General features: G+C 42.2%; 2 long non-coding RNA genes across 10 annotated transcripts in view; one reads left to right on the top strand and one right to left on the bottom strand.

Moving 5' to 3' along the window:
• Positions 1–13,865, top strand: part of LOC140651735 (uncharacterized) — a 105,748-nt gene that overhangs the window by 72,134 nt on the left and 19,749 nt on the right. For all 9 annotated transcript variants that reach the window (XR_012042490.1, XR_012042493.1, XR_012042489.1 and 6 more), the window contains one exon: positions 12,534–12,869. This is a non-coding gene — a long non-coding RNA (uncharacterized lncRNA). The remainder of the gene's footprint in view (positions 1–12,533; positions 12,870–13,865) is intronic.
• Positions 1,718–7,827, bottom strand: LOC140651739 (uncharacterized). The gene is made up of 3 exons (XR_012042498.1): positions 7,675–7,827; positions 7,396–7,490; positions 1,718–3,904 (listed from the first exon to the last, which is right to left on the bottom strand). It is a non-coding gene; the product is annotated as an uncharacterized lncRNA (long non-coding RNA).

The following is a 13,865-nucleotide window of genomic DNA, read 5'->3' as shown; positions in this document are numbered from 1 at the left end:
AAGCTTTGCTGTATCAACCCTAAGCGTTCAGCTCTCATCATGCGCCTGTGATCTCTGGGCAGAGGTTTTTGCCCCTCATCTGACAGTTTCTACCCTGGGAAAGGAGGGCTTTGATACTATCACAATACAAATAATGAATTATGATCATCATGGGCATTGGTTTGTTTGTTAGAGATGGAGGCAAGATGGAAATGGGAGCATTTCACTCAGCCCTATTTTGGAATTCCAAAGACTTAATCAGCTATTGGAAAATCACATCATCCAAGGTCAGAGTTTCTTTTACTATAATAATTTAAAATTATAAATTAAATATTTTTAAATTATAAATTAAATTATAATAATTTTTAAAATAAAAAGCTCATTAGACTTTTAAAGGGATACTGTAGTAACAGGACAATTAGTAACAGTACAAGGTGGAAAGTTTGGCTAAAACTCTATTACAGCTTTTTTTTCCGAGCTCTTTTCTTCTATGACTATTGGTTATGGTACTGTAGTTAAAAATAAACTTCTACTGTGACCAGGGCTTTCACCACTTCTGAATTATGGTCCCAACCCTCTTCGATGAGCAACAAGAATAACTTTACACTAGCTCCCACAATTTGTTGTATACTATTTTACCCAGCATTTATAAAATCCTCCCATAATTTATGATAAAAATGTATTTATAGGTTTTCTCTGAAGTGTGAAGGGAAAAATTATATCCACTGGCATGAAATGGTTGTTGAATAAATAGAAGGTAACCAGGAAAAATAAGGGCTAAAGTTCTACTGAGAGACGGACTTTGCTAGTGTGCACAAATTAACGCCAGGTTTGCAAGGGGTTTCCAACAGTACAGAACTGTGATGAGTAGTCCTCTTCCATGTTTCGTGATTTGCTTTGTAAAACTCTGTTAATATTAATTAATATGAATTAAATAAAATATAAAATAAAAGCAAAAAAACCCCCTAAAATAAAAGGCAATATAAAATACATTAAGATGTAAACATTAAAAAAGAACAATAAAAATCTGTAAGTGACTGTTAGACGTGTTGCCTGGCAGTATAGGTGTTGAGGGTGGCAACTTACTGTACTTACAGGCATAGCATATCAGCATTGGACCTATAGGCATTCTCCAAGAACGGTGTTACAATATTTGCAGTAGGTCTGTTACTCAAATCAGTTTAGTCGTGCTATCTTAATTAGGACCTGAATTTCCACCACTGCCGCAAGGCCTGTACATGAAATGGAATATGAATTATGACCAGAATGTCTGTTGGACAGACGCTATCTCAGCACCTCCGTGTGTTTCACCAGATTGAACGTTTATGACTCCAACGTTGAGACAGACGGACAAAAGCATCATGGAAAAATGTTATTCTGTCCTTTGAGTACTGTTTCCTTGAAGTGATCGTAAACACATCTAAGAGTACAATATACTGAGCGCTTGTATAATGGTGTTTTGAAACCCTGGATTGTATTTCCCAAAGATAACGCAACAGTTAATTTTCTGCTTTAGTTATAGTGCTTTTCCTCATCATCGGTTGCTACTAAATAAGCCCCTATCATTTTTCAAGGGTGTAACTTGCAACAAGACAGCAATAACAATTACATATTGTTTTCAAATAAGATGCCATTTTCCTTTCTGGCAGGCAGCAATGGGTTTTTAATGTGTAACATTTGTTTAATGAAACTCACAGATGCTTCCTTGACAATTGCAAAGGAAGAAAAGAGAGGAAAACAAACCCAAAGAAAAGGCAAAAAATATAAAGAGCAAATGAAAGATTCATCTTCCATCACAACTATTCATCTTGTGTCCCCGGCTGATTACCACATTTTGGCTGGATCAGACATCTCTGGTGAACCTGTGCACAGCAGGGATGTGCTGCCATTTGAGTGCCTGCTTTGCTGAAGCGTTGCCTCCATTTCACACAAATGAAGAAATAACGGTGTGCTACCAGGAGCCCCAACTTCATGAAGGTCACAGCATTTTGGCGTCTATATTCTCCTGAGGCAATGTGGCTGAGCAGGATGGATTCTTCTGATGATTACACATGGCTGCTGTACCTCCAAGGTCTACCTACACTTTTTAGTTAATAGAGTGTGTGAATTGCCACGGACAACATTTCTTCCTTTGGAGCAAGAGAGAGATATATAGGTATATAACCTTTCACTGATTGTTTTTGTGGTAAACTGAAAAAAATATTCTGATCTTAAAACCAAAACAAACAAAAGGAAACCCCACTTCTTTGCAATGAAACCCCTTTAATATCAAGGTAATGGATACACCAGAGAAAGAGAGAAGAGACACAGATACACTGCAGAAAGCAGGACAACGTTCCAGCTGAGAGTCCTGAGCCCTTTTAAATACGAGAGGCCAATCTCTATTATTATCTCTACAACTAAAAAAGGGTGTGGGGCTGAGAGAGGAACCTCCCTCGGGTCACCCAGCCAGCTGCAGAGCTCCAGTGCGATCTTGGGGCTCCCACCTTGTGCAGCCCCCCAGCCGCTGGCTAATCAAACACCCACTCTGAATCACGATGGGAAATACTGGAAGAGAGTTACCATGCAAGGTGGGCCAGGCAAGTAAAAGCAAAAATCATAGGGGATAAGCGTTCCAAAATATAAAAATAACAAACATAAATACACATGTAGAAGATAAATATAAATGGCACCAATCTTATTTTGGTAGTTGAAGTGCACTGTGAAGTGGCCGTAGTCTCACCTGAGCGAATGGAAAAGCCAACATCTACAGAAGAGCCAGGACAGTAGCTATGGCCATTGCTTTTTCCATGTCTATTTTTTGAGCCCTCCAGCATACCTGGTGGGAGGCAATAGGCACTTTTTTCCCTGAACAGACCCAAACCAGCAAGACTTTGAAAAGAGTCCATCAGCACTGCCTCAGGGAGCAAGAGACAGGCGACTGCGAGTGCCTTCGGTCTAAGCAGTTGGACAAAATCCATGGTCACCATATATTCTGCGTTACAAAGAAAAATTGGTATTGTCACCGTGTATCTTCAAAGCAATCCTGCTTTACCTACAAAGGTCCTGTTCCCCAGGCCCAGGAGGAGTCCAGCCGCAGGAGATGGTTTCATTCGCACAGCTCTAGGTCAGGTTCAGCCAGGACTCGGCCCACCAGCCCTCTCCCCCTCAGCTTCCCACGCTTGCTCCATCTCCAGTCTGTTTGGACTATTTCCTCACTCGCAGCCTCTCTGCTCTTGTTTCTTCTTTTATGCAGACACAAAAATCTCCGGAGAACAGCTAAATGGGTCGTGATTAGTACATCTCCGCACCTTTGTTTTGGGTGGTAAAATCTCGCTGTACACAGAGTGAGGTGTCTGAGTGTTATACGAAGCAGGTTCAGTGAATTTTCCCTCATCCGATCGCAATGCCTTTAATCTGAATGACCATCTATGCAATCCAGTATTTACTAATCATCGCAGGCCCAAGAAATATTGCAGCAAAAATACTGTTTCCTAAATTTAGGTACTCCACAAAAGTCTGCAAGTTCAATTTATATTATAATGTGATACCAGCACATTATAATTTTTAATTAATAATTGTATCGCTTCGTAATGTCTGCAGCTCTTTCACTTGGCTGTCATCCAGAAACAAGGCAACGCGAGCTAATCTCCATAGAGAATGGGACATCGCATCCTGACCTCGGTACACACACAGGGTTTTTTTTTTCAGTCATCGCATAAACATTTCACTGGCACAAAAAGTAATTGGCAGACATCGTTTTGTAATGGATGGCAGACTGGAAAGGGAGCAGTTCCCAACTGACAGAGCAGCCAGGCTTCCTCAGATCAGCCTATAACTTGTGAGAATATTGTGCTCAAAAATTCCTCTGGAAAAGGGATTCCCCAGACAGCTACAGATCAGGAGATCCAACCTCATTATCCACCAGAAACTATGAACAAAGTCCCTGGGAAAAAAGCAAAATAAAACATAACAAAGAAATACATTTAGTTCTTATTCTGTAACAAGTCCAGTTGTATTTTTCTCTTCCTCCAGCAAGTGAGAGAAATGCTTTTGTTTTGTGTCTTGTTTCCTACCTGTACATATTAGAGCTGAATACTAGGGATAACTGTAAAAGCAAAAGGAGACTTCTTTTTTTTAAAGCAGAAATATCCAGTAATAACCATGTTCTAACTCATAGCAATGTTGTGAAAAATCATGTGCTTGTAAGTCTGAAGAATTTTTAATGGATTATGTGCTGAGGATGGGACAGAAAAATATCAGCCAGAGTCACTGGTGTCCTCTGATGGCTTTATATTTGTTTAACCTGTAAAATTCCCGTTGTTAGTTTAAACAGAGGCAGGATTTCAACCTATGCAAATCATACCTACCTGAGAAATATGCAGAGATTTTAATACAGGACCAGTATACGTTCAGTGTGCCTTCCCACATACAATGCCCTGGCTAGACTGCAAATGTCTGAGCAGAAGCGGATGGCACGGCTTTCTGTAGCCATGCACAGCCCCGGCACTGTTACAGGCAGTCCCCGCTGCCTCCTCGGGCATTTATTTCCTGAGGCTTTGCCTGATGCTGTTTCAATTCTTCACACCCTGGGACTCCATCACTTGCTTTCCTTGGGAGATTGTTCCACAGTTTAGTAGATGTTACTGTGGCTTCTTTTACCCGCCATTCATCCTAAATTTTACTTTCCTTAATTTAATTCTATTCTCTACAAATCATTTTTTTTCTCCATGGGTATTAAGGTGTTCCCTTTTTATTCCAGATAAAGTCAAACTATTAGCAACTAGAAATTTATATTATTTCTTAGTTGGAGAGACCTAATCTTGAGCAGGTATAGGTAATTATGGATTGTACTTAGGGGTCCGCTAAAACTTGCTGCTTGATTAACTCTCCCTGCAGGGATGATAATTGCTGTTACACATGAAAGTACCAAGCGCGGAGCGGAGGCACAGCCCCTCCAGCAGCATACAGGGCAGCACTGGCGGGCTCCAAGAACAGCTCTGTGCAGTCCCCTGGGCTGGGAGGGAAAAGGGAGCTGCATCCCAGCTCCTTAAAACACTGGAGACCAAAACAGACCCATGGAATACACTGCCGGAGGGACCACGGTTAGATGATCTTCTCCCCAGTCTATTGTACCCCAGCACGGAAACAGGGAATGCGACTATTCGAAATTAAATTCATAAGAAGAGGAAGGAATGGTTTATGTTCTGATTTCACATTGGCTTAAATCAGGAGCTGCTCTAATAATCCCGTGGAATCGGATGGGTCTGAGTGCCAGCTGAAGTCAAAGGGAGCTCAGGGTCAGGCCATGTGTGCCACCAAGTTTGCTTTTACTTATTTTTTTTCCACCAGTGATGCTTAAAAATCAACAGGTACTAACAAACAGAATACTCCAGGAGCCTTTCCCAGCTGTTTTGGGCTGCAACCCCCAAAGCTTGCCTCTCATAATTCAGTTTTAGCTTTAGGCACTTTAAAGTTAATAGACTCATTTGAGCAAAGGGCTTATTTGAAATCCACACTGGAAAAAAGTGAGCATAAGTGTGCTACTGCCAAGCTATAAACACATTTATACAGTGCAGTAAATCAATACCGCTGCCTTTCCTTGGAGAGACCGGGCCAATTAAGCTGAATGTACAGGACATGATGATGGAACCTGTTCAGCTTATTACGGGAGCGGTAGCAAAGACTGCAACCATACTACCCTGCTGAGCCTCGCCTTGACATTCCCCAGCCTGGCCAAATTTCAGCCCATTTGATGTAAGCTTGTCATGCATTGACTACCGGAAGAGAACAGGGATTTTTTTTTTTTTTTAAATTGTCTGAAAAAAATGGTGGGAGTCAAATAAAGGATTCAAGGAGGGTGATAGTTTATTGTTTCACTGTCTGAAAAAGTTTGTGAAGTTTTTTTGTTGGAAGAGTAATTCAAATACAGGCTGGGCTGTGAACACTGCAGCTTTTTCCCACAGTCACCTGCTTAAATTTAAGCCTGTCATGTCTGTCGACATGTTTGTGGGTTGGCTGTCTTCCTCTGGACAGGGGTTAAAGTTATTAACTTTATGAACCCAAACTGAGCTTGATGAACATGCAGCACATGGAAGGTAGAGAGAAAGGCAGTAAGAAAAATGTGCAATGAAAATGGAAAGACGTTACAAGCATCGTGTGGGTGCGGCATGAGGACAAGCAAATGGGAAGAGGCAGGAAAGGTGATGCCTATCTGCACCTTCCACTAGTACAGCGTCTACAAATGTACTTGGACTCTGTAATGCAATAATGATGCTACACTCACTCTCATAAATTCCTACATAAGTAGAGGTCATATGATCTGACCAGTGACTTCTTGCAAACAAGAAAATGTTCAGTTTTTTGTTACCAGAGCATTTCATTCAACTGCCTTAATTACAGGGCTTCCCCCCCACCCCCTCTTCTAAGTGTTATGCAAAATATAAAACAAGGTTGTGAAAAAATGGATGCAATGTTATGGAGAGCTGGTTAACTTGGTGCATTAAGTCCCTGAACATTATTTATATTTTGTGTTTAGGTAGAACCTGTCATTGACTATTAAATGTAAAGTTACCATTGCCTGAATAGGTGCTCAAATCATAGACAGCTTAGTGTAGTTGGAAGCTGACAGCTGGCAAAGATGTCTTATAAAAACTCTCTAAAATGCACTAGAATGTGTACAAAAAGTAATTTTTTTAATGAGAGAAAAGAGGAAGGAAAAAAAGCCCAGTATCCCCTTTAAAAGTGGAGAATTCAGACTTTGAGAGAACTAAAAGGGGGATTTGAAATGTTCTTTTAAAGGTTTTCCTGTTCAGATACAAAAAATTCAAGCACACTTGTTACCACCCTAGCCCCTAATGCAAGATGGTCCTGTGTATATCCTACCTGTGCGGCTCTGCCGATACCTATTTAAAGCAGGAGGAAGAGATTTTCCAAATAAAGTTAAGTGCTGAAAGGCAACTGCCAGGTCACCAGCAGTGCCTGCCCAGGTCCTGACCCACGGCACTAATTATCCATCTGCCTCGTCAGGTGCCTGAACAGAGCCTCCATCCTATGGCTGGGCATAGGAAAGGGCTGCCTTTCCTCCTCTCACACATCCTACTCTGTGGGTAGGTTTTTTAGAATTCTTTTTAAACTTTGTACTAGCTATTTTTCTGTTCGTACCTCCACTCATCTCATTACTCGTTTCAGTGCTCATTTACTCACTGGGACAAAAATTGATTGAGACAGGCAGTAAAGAAGTGTACATCTGTGAATTGAAACCAACCTCATTCACCTCATGAAGTTAGCAACTCACTGCACCATCATAAAACAGAGATGTATTTACCCTTAAATCTTGATTTTTGGAAAGCAAGGAGAGAAACACGTAAGCACAAAGTGCATAACATAAAACTGAAAATCCACAAATATCTCATCCTAGTAGGGCAATATACTCACGGTGCTGTCCCTGATGGTGAACAGCCCACACCTCTAAAGACGTGTTCATAAACAGCTCGTTACTTGGCAGTCCTTTGCAAAGGAAATGCTGTCACCTGAAGAAATAAAGGAGATATCTTGGCATGGGCTGTGGAAACTCTTCTTTCCACAAAGGCTACCTGGTATCAGTATCATCTGCGGGGGGGGGGGGGGGAGCACACAGGCTCAGAGGCAGGAAGAGCAGTGGCTTCTGATTGCAACTTACCTCTCGGAGCACCCTGGCCATATACTGCTGCCTACCTTAATCCATTTGCTTCATCAGTGAGGCAAGAGCGTACTTTTCCCCCTTTGTGGCTTCTGTTACAGCGTGATTTAGTGAGATGGCTATAGTCTAGTAAAATATATCCCAGCTCCCATCCTCTCTTCACCAAAACTGTCATCTGCAGAGCAAAAAGAGCGTAGAGTGAAAGATTAAAAAATCTCACGTGTGAGCTGTTGATAACTAGAAAGTGGTTCTTCTGTCTGGCTGCCTCCATGGATTATGGCAGCCTAGCTAGTCCCCTTACCGTGGTACTTACTGTGCGACACATTATCTTTTACAGCTAGTACTCTTAGTTTCTTAATATATATTGACTGCTTCTTCCAGTACATTAGTCGCATTTGCTTTTATAGCTAGGATCTCTAACCAACTTAATTTGTCCTCTTTATCATTTTGAAGAAATTTTGAAAGGCAACTCGGAAACTTCTCTATCTGCCTTTTCCCAAGTGTGCTTCATTATTACAGTGTCCATTATATTGAGTTTGCATCGTCCTCGTATCTGCAAGGTATGAGAGCTTTACTTCATTGCAAATCTTTTATAATAGTCTAACTTCTTGAATGGATTGGCAATACATTTCATTACTAATAAGCCTGCATTTCAAAGCTGCCAAAGGCTTCTCACAAATACCAGTCTGGTGTGGCTCCAAATTTGCTTTTTCAGACTCACATTTAGGCTTTGCAGAATACCAACTGCACAGACACATACAATAAATAACTTCATGATCGCTAGTTATTGTTCTTTCATTCCCCCACCAGTTTTTTTCCCTTTTCTTTCCCTTGATGTCAACCTCCGACCTAGGGATGAATGATTACTTTGCATCAGTACAACTAACATTATAAAAGGTGTCCCGTTTGCCTGAGGTGAGGTATATTCGCTTGGTGGGGTTCTGATGCTCTCCTTTACTGACATCAGACTACATTCAGTGTAACTAAGCCAAGTTTAGCATCATTATTCCTGATTCTCAGCACAGCAAATGAGATCAAAATCTGCTCCAGTGAGTACACACTCCGAATAAGATACACAGTTGATGATTATCTGCATATGAAACAGCTTAGCTTGCCATAGCCTCCTTATTTTCTCCTCCTGTACCATCAAAGAATGGCATTGGTAGATGATACAAAAGCCTCAGTGGGGTTGTCAGGTGTAAAACATTTCAAATAACCCCCCAAAACTTTAAACAGTTGACTTCTTTGTGGCACATGATGTGGCATGATATAGAAATTAAATCTCGGGATTGTATTTCACCATCAAGTCCATAAGGGATTAATAAAGAAGTCTGCTTGCTATTTGTTTTTCTGTGATACGGACTTATAAAAGTACATCAGTTCCTCATCAATTTGCAGTTTATCTCTGAATGTTCCCCAGTGGTGTTCCCAATAGCATTGTGGGGAGGAGTGAAAAGGCCACAGGGATTTCAGAACAAATCCTTCGCGGAGAAGATAATAATTTACAATATGTACATTTATTTACTTCCGCCATAATTGCTACATCTGCTTTATTGACACTAATTAATTAAGCCTCATTTAATTAATTGTGTTCTCTGAGGAAGGTGGTGTTGACATTTTGCAGTTGGTACTTGAGAGGGGAGCTGTGGAAAGCAAAGTTCTTGACAGCATCCCTGGTTTCAAGTCCTCCAGCTCCCCCTACCCCACCAGTGCCCGTGGACTACATTGGGCTGCACAGCTGGAACATGCTGGATCTGAGCCTTCAGCCTCCCCAAAACTGCCAAAAAACCTTCAAATGGAGAAATAACAATCCAAAATCTGAGCTGAGTCCAAATAAACCCCAAACCCACAAACAGATAGCATACCTTGAGTTTCCTTTTAGTGCTCTCAGCGAGGCCTCCTCCTCCTCTATTTATTTACTCATTTAGAGTTATTTAAACTTCCTTGGGTCAAACTCGGATGTGACGGGACACATCTTCTGTTGTTCTGGATCAACTTAGTATCAGCCCCACGTCTGACTTGCACATCATTCCTGTGTGGGGCTGCACGTCTTGTTTTACACAGATGGGCAATCATGCATACATATGCTCCTGTAATTTATCCCAGAGTTGCTGAACTGTTTATACAGGCAACTTTCCATCTATTCCTAACACTCCACATCCTACAGAGGTGTTTTCTCTTGTTCCCAAAATATTATTCTTCATTAATTAAATTTCGGTAAAACAGCTATACCTTTGAGAGCTGAAGATTCTTAATCTCCTAACAGGCTCTTTGGGGTTAGGGAAAAAAAAAAGTCCAATAGTTTCTACAGTACTATGTTGCCTACTAATTTCTTGTCAAAATGGCGTATGTTTACCACCTCTGGCCGATGGACTGACTTGAGTTTGGCAAGAAAACCTTTGACAACAACCATTTTATAAGCAAAACCTGCACATTTCTCCCTGAAAGCTATTTTTAAGAACACTTTCTTTAAAGAAAATTCTTTTTATCATTTCATAGCTTAGACATCCTGCTCCCAGTCTAGCTTTACTGATTTCAGCACCATTACAGCAGGAATGAATGTGACTCACTCAATTGTTTTCAGTGGCATAATGTCGCATGCATTTACTATATCCTTGGCAACAGCAAGGCTGCCCTATGGCCATTTAAAGAAGAAAGAAATGGAGTGAATCAGAATAAGCCATAGTCCCTGCAAAAAGGGGGAAGAAGAAAAGAAAGAAAGGGACAGCCACGCAGTGGGGTCTGGGAAGATTAGGCACTGGTTTGAAAACAACGATGCAATGAACTGAAATCCAAAAGATTACTTGTCTACTTTCTAGCTGCACCAATAGTCATTTCCCTGCTAATTACCTTCCCTTTTGTGGAGTGGGTGCCATTAGCAGTATCATAGCAGTGATGCTGCTGTACCCATGACAGTCCAAGGGTATACATGAGGCAAAGCTTGCACAATGCATGTGTTTGGGGTACGTGCCATGGGATCAGCCACCAGCCAGATTTCAGGAATGAGTCTCAATGCCCGAGTTTATTTTGTTTTGCTTGCAAACATCTGAGCTCTCGGATTTGGCAAAAAAACCCCACTGCATGTCATTCTCTTTAGGGCTCCACATAAAAATCATATCAGTGGTTTATAGACAGCAGTGTGGTAGTTTTCCCAGCATCAAATGCTTTCCTGTTCCTGCTACTCATCCAAACAGAAAGGTTCTCCAAACAAAAGCTTAGTACAGTGTAGGCACGTGTGAGTTCGCTTCCGGCCACTTCAGTTTGCAGATATTTGTCTTACTTTTTGCTGTTGACAAATCCGTCCTTGACGAGCATAACTAGAGGTTTATTAGAAATGCAAAAGAACCTCTCTTCCTGTCCTCTTTCACTTCGTCTCTCCTGCAAAGCAAGTTATCAGCAAACACTTGTCAACATTTGATTGCTGTAATGCAGATGATTACAAGAAATAAGAAATATTTGCTTTTTCTGAGTGTTGTCTGTCTCAGTCTGTACCCAGGGTGCCACTTTCACTTGAAATTGTTTTTCACTGCTGTTATCTGAAGCCCACAGCTTATTACAAAAAGGGCTGATTTTGTAAAAACAAAGTGACATTGGGCTGTCAGAGCAAAATATCCTCACCACAAATCCCAGTCTGGGCCTTGAGCCGGCAGCTGGATAGCAGAGCAAGAGGAATGCTTTTGTGGAAGTGGAGTGGAAACGCGTGCTGCCAAGCAGGGCAGCCCAGCCAGTGTGCGGCTCCCCTTCAGGTCCTTCTTCACGGGAATGGGTCAGCCTCTTCACACGAGTTTCGCAATTGCTTTTGTGCATCACTTGCTTCTAGATCAGAAGGGGCACAGAAGATAGGGAGCACTGGCAGAATATGCGCGGCTTTAATAGGAACAATCTGGAGCCAAGTATTTCCCTGCGAAAGACTTTTGATGTGTAATAGAAGCCATACTCCTCCGCAGTGCTGAAGAAATTGTAGCCCAGGAAAAACCAAAGACTTTTGCTAAGGGTTTGAATTTTATACATTAGCTCTGTCTCATAGATCATGTTTATATATATATGAAAAAAAAGAACATATGATTAAGTGGACTCTCTTTCTTTAGATGAATGCAGGCACGCTGCCGATATCCACAAGCTTCATTTTACACCACCTCAAAGGGAGCTGTCTTCACTCCTTTGCCTTATATTCCAGTTTAGGGCTGATACTTCCACTGATAATTTAAATAGAAACTATTACTCCAAAAAATTGATACCACATAACCAGGGGCAGGATTCAACTCACCTAAGTTTAGGCATCTAAAAGTTGGGCATTGAGTCTAAGCTGCTTGTTTTGGCTTTCTCTAGAGTGAATGGAAAAACAGATACTTGTCCATAGGGCAAAAGTTCCCTCCATAGTGTGGCTGTCACATGGAGAGGTCTCCAGAGGTACCTGTTTTTCTGCCTCTGCCAGTGTAGGGCAAATAGTTAATCCTTGACTCCTAATCAGCTGGAGCTGGGAACGATGCATTCCCCTTCATTATGTTCTTAAATATTGAATCACTACAACATCTTAATCTGATATTTTGTTGGGTAATTTTGAGAAACTCCTCCCCCATCTTATTATAAAATGGTATAAAAATGTGTAAAACTGCTCCCTGTTGCAGGATAAGGTTTTAATTTTAATTTTGAACTCATCAGTAACAGAAACTATAATTTCAGAAAGGCTGCTATTATCGTTAAATTAGAAAGTCAAAAGTCAGTTTTGGGTAGAAGAGTTTGGTTTTTAGTGGGGCTTATTACTAGAATGAAGACATGGCTTTGATAAATTCAGAACACACCCAAACTACAAATCAGAGTTTTTGTTAATTTCCAAAAAACCTCCTCCTTGGCATGCAGTCAGCTGACTTTGTTTTTCTCTATTTTTTTGCAGAACTCTTGGCAACTTCTACACTAGCCGTGCTAGTTAAGACCAATGGTATCTGTAGGATTACTGCCAGAAAGGAAAAAAAAAAGAAAATCATTTTAGACCCTTGCTTCAGAGAAGCCCTGTCGTGAAAAGGAGCTGGAGAGATCTTTCCCCTGGAGTAAAGCAAAGGACATGAAAAAAGCTGAGAAATGCAGTTCAAAGCCATGATCATACCCTGGGACAAGATCAGGACTCTGGAAGGTTTCTGGGTCTTGGAAAGCTAGGTTCAAAGGAAAGGTGGTAAAGCCACTTCTAATATAAAGAAGACATCTCTTAAAAATGGAGAGTGAATAGGCTTAGGTAAGTACAGAATAAATGCTAGATACACCTTATGGAAAATTCTAAGAACAACAAAAAAAATCCAAAAGTTATATTGGCTTTGGTATGTTAGCATTCACCGTGATGGTGGGTTAAACATGCCCGCGCGACTGCTGAGAAACACCGGGTTCTGCAGAGACGCCATGCAAAAAGCTGCTCCTGACTCCTCAGCTGCCAGTCAGCTGTTTGCAGCTGGCGGGTGACACTGGCTGTATGACAGCTTCCAGCCAGCCCGGGCAGCCACACAGGCTCGTGCAGCCCGTGTTCACCGGTGCCGTCGGCGCCTGGGTCGGAGCGCCTGGTGATGCGCCAGGATCACTTCTGTGGGCACCCACATCAGGGGCCGTGGCATCTCTTCTGCTAGGCACTCTCATCTGCATCTCTTCATCGGTAAAGGTCTAGGAAACAGATTCGGGATTGTGAGGGACTGAAAGAGTTAATGTCTCAAACACTGTGAGGGACTGAAAGAGTTAACGTCTCAAACATTGTGGCGAGGCGAGGCGCTATTTCTCTGGCGACAGCAGGGCGGCGAGCACGGGGTGGGGGAGAGCGGGAGTGGGACGGGGGGACGTGGAGAGCGCGTCGCAGGACGCGCGGTTCCCGGTTCCGCCGGACCTTACCACGTACGGCCAGAGGTCACGCAGAGCCGATCTCAGGAAGGCGCTTGCGACCGCCCGAGAGACCCCTCGCGACCACTCCCCTCCCCCAGCGCCTGCGCAGAAGATTGAGAACTTTCTAGAACAAGAACCATGTAAGTCCTCAAGGGGCGTGCCTGGAGGCGGGGATTAGCCTATAAAAGACACGCCCCCAGAGAACCGCACGCGCCCACCACCGGGGGATTGCTGCGTCTGTCAGCGCGGGAGCCAAGGTGGGGCATACTTTTTCTTTCTCTTTCTCTGTCCTCCTCTCTTTTCCTTTCCTTTTCTCGCTTTTCTCTTCTTCTGCTCTTCCAATATATGTAAGTTTGGGATAAATTGT

Source organism: Ciconia boyciana, chromosome 5 (assembly GCF_034638445.1).
Source record: "Ciconia boyciana chromosome 5, ASM3463844v1, whole genome shotgun sequence".
In the NCBI taxonomy this organism is placed as follows: domain Eukaryota; kingdom Metazoa; phylum Chordata; class Aves; order Ciconiiformes; family Ciconiidae; genus Ciconia; species Ciconia boyciana.
This window is presented reverse-complemented; position numbering and strand designations above follow the sequence as displayed.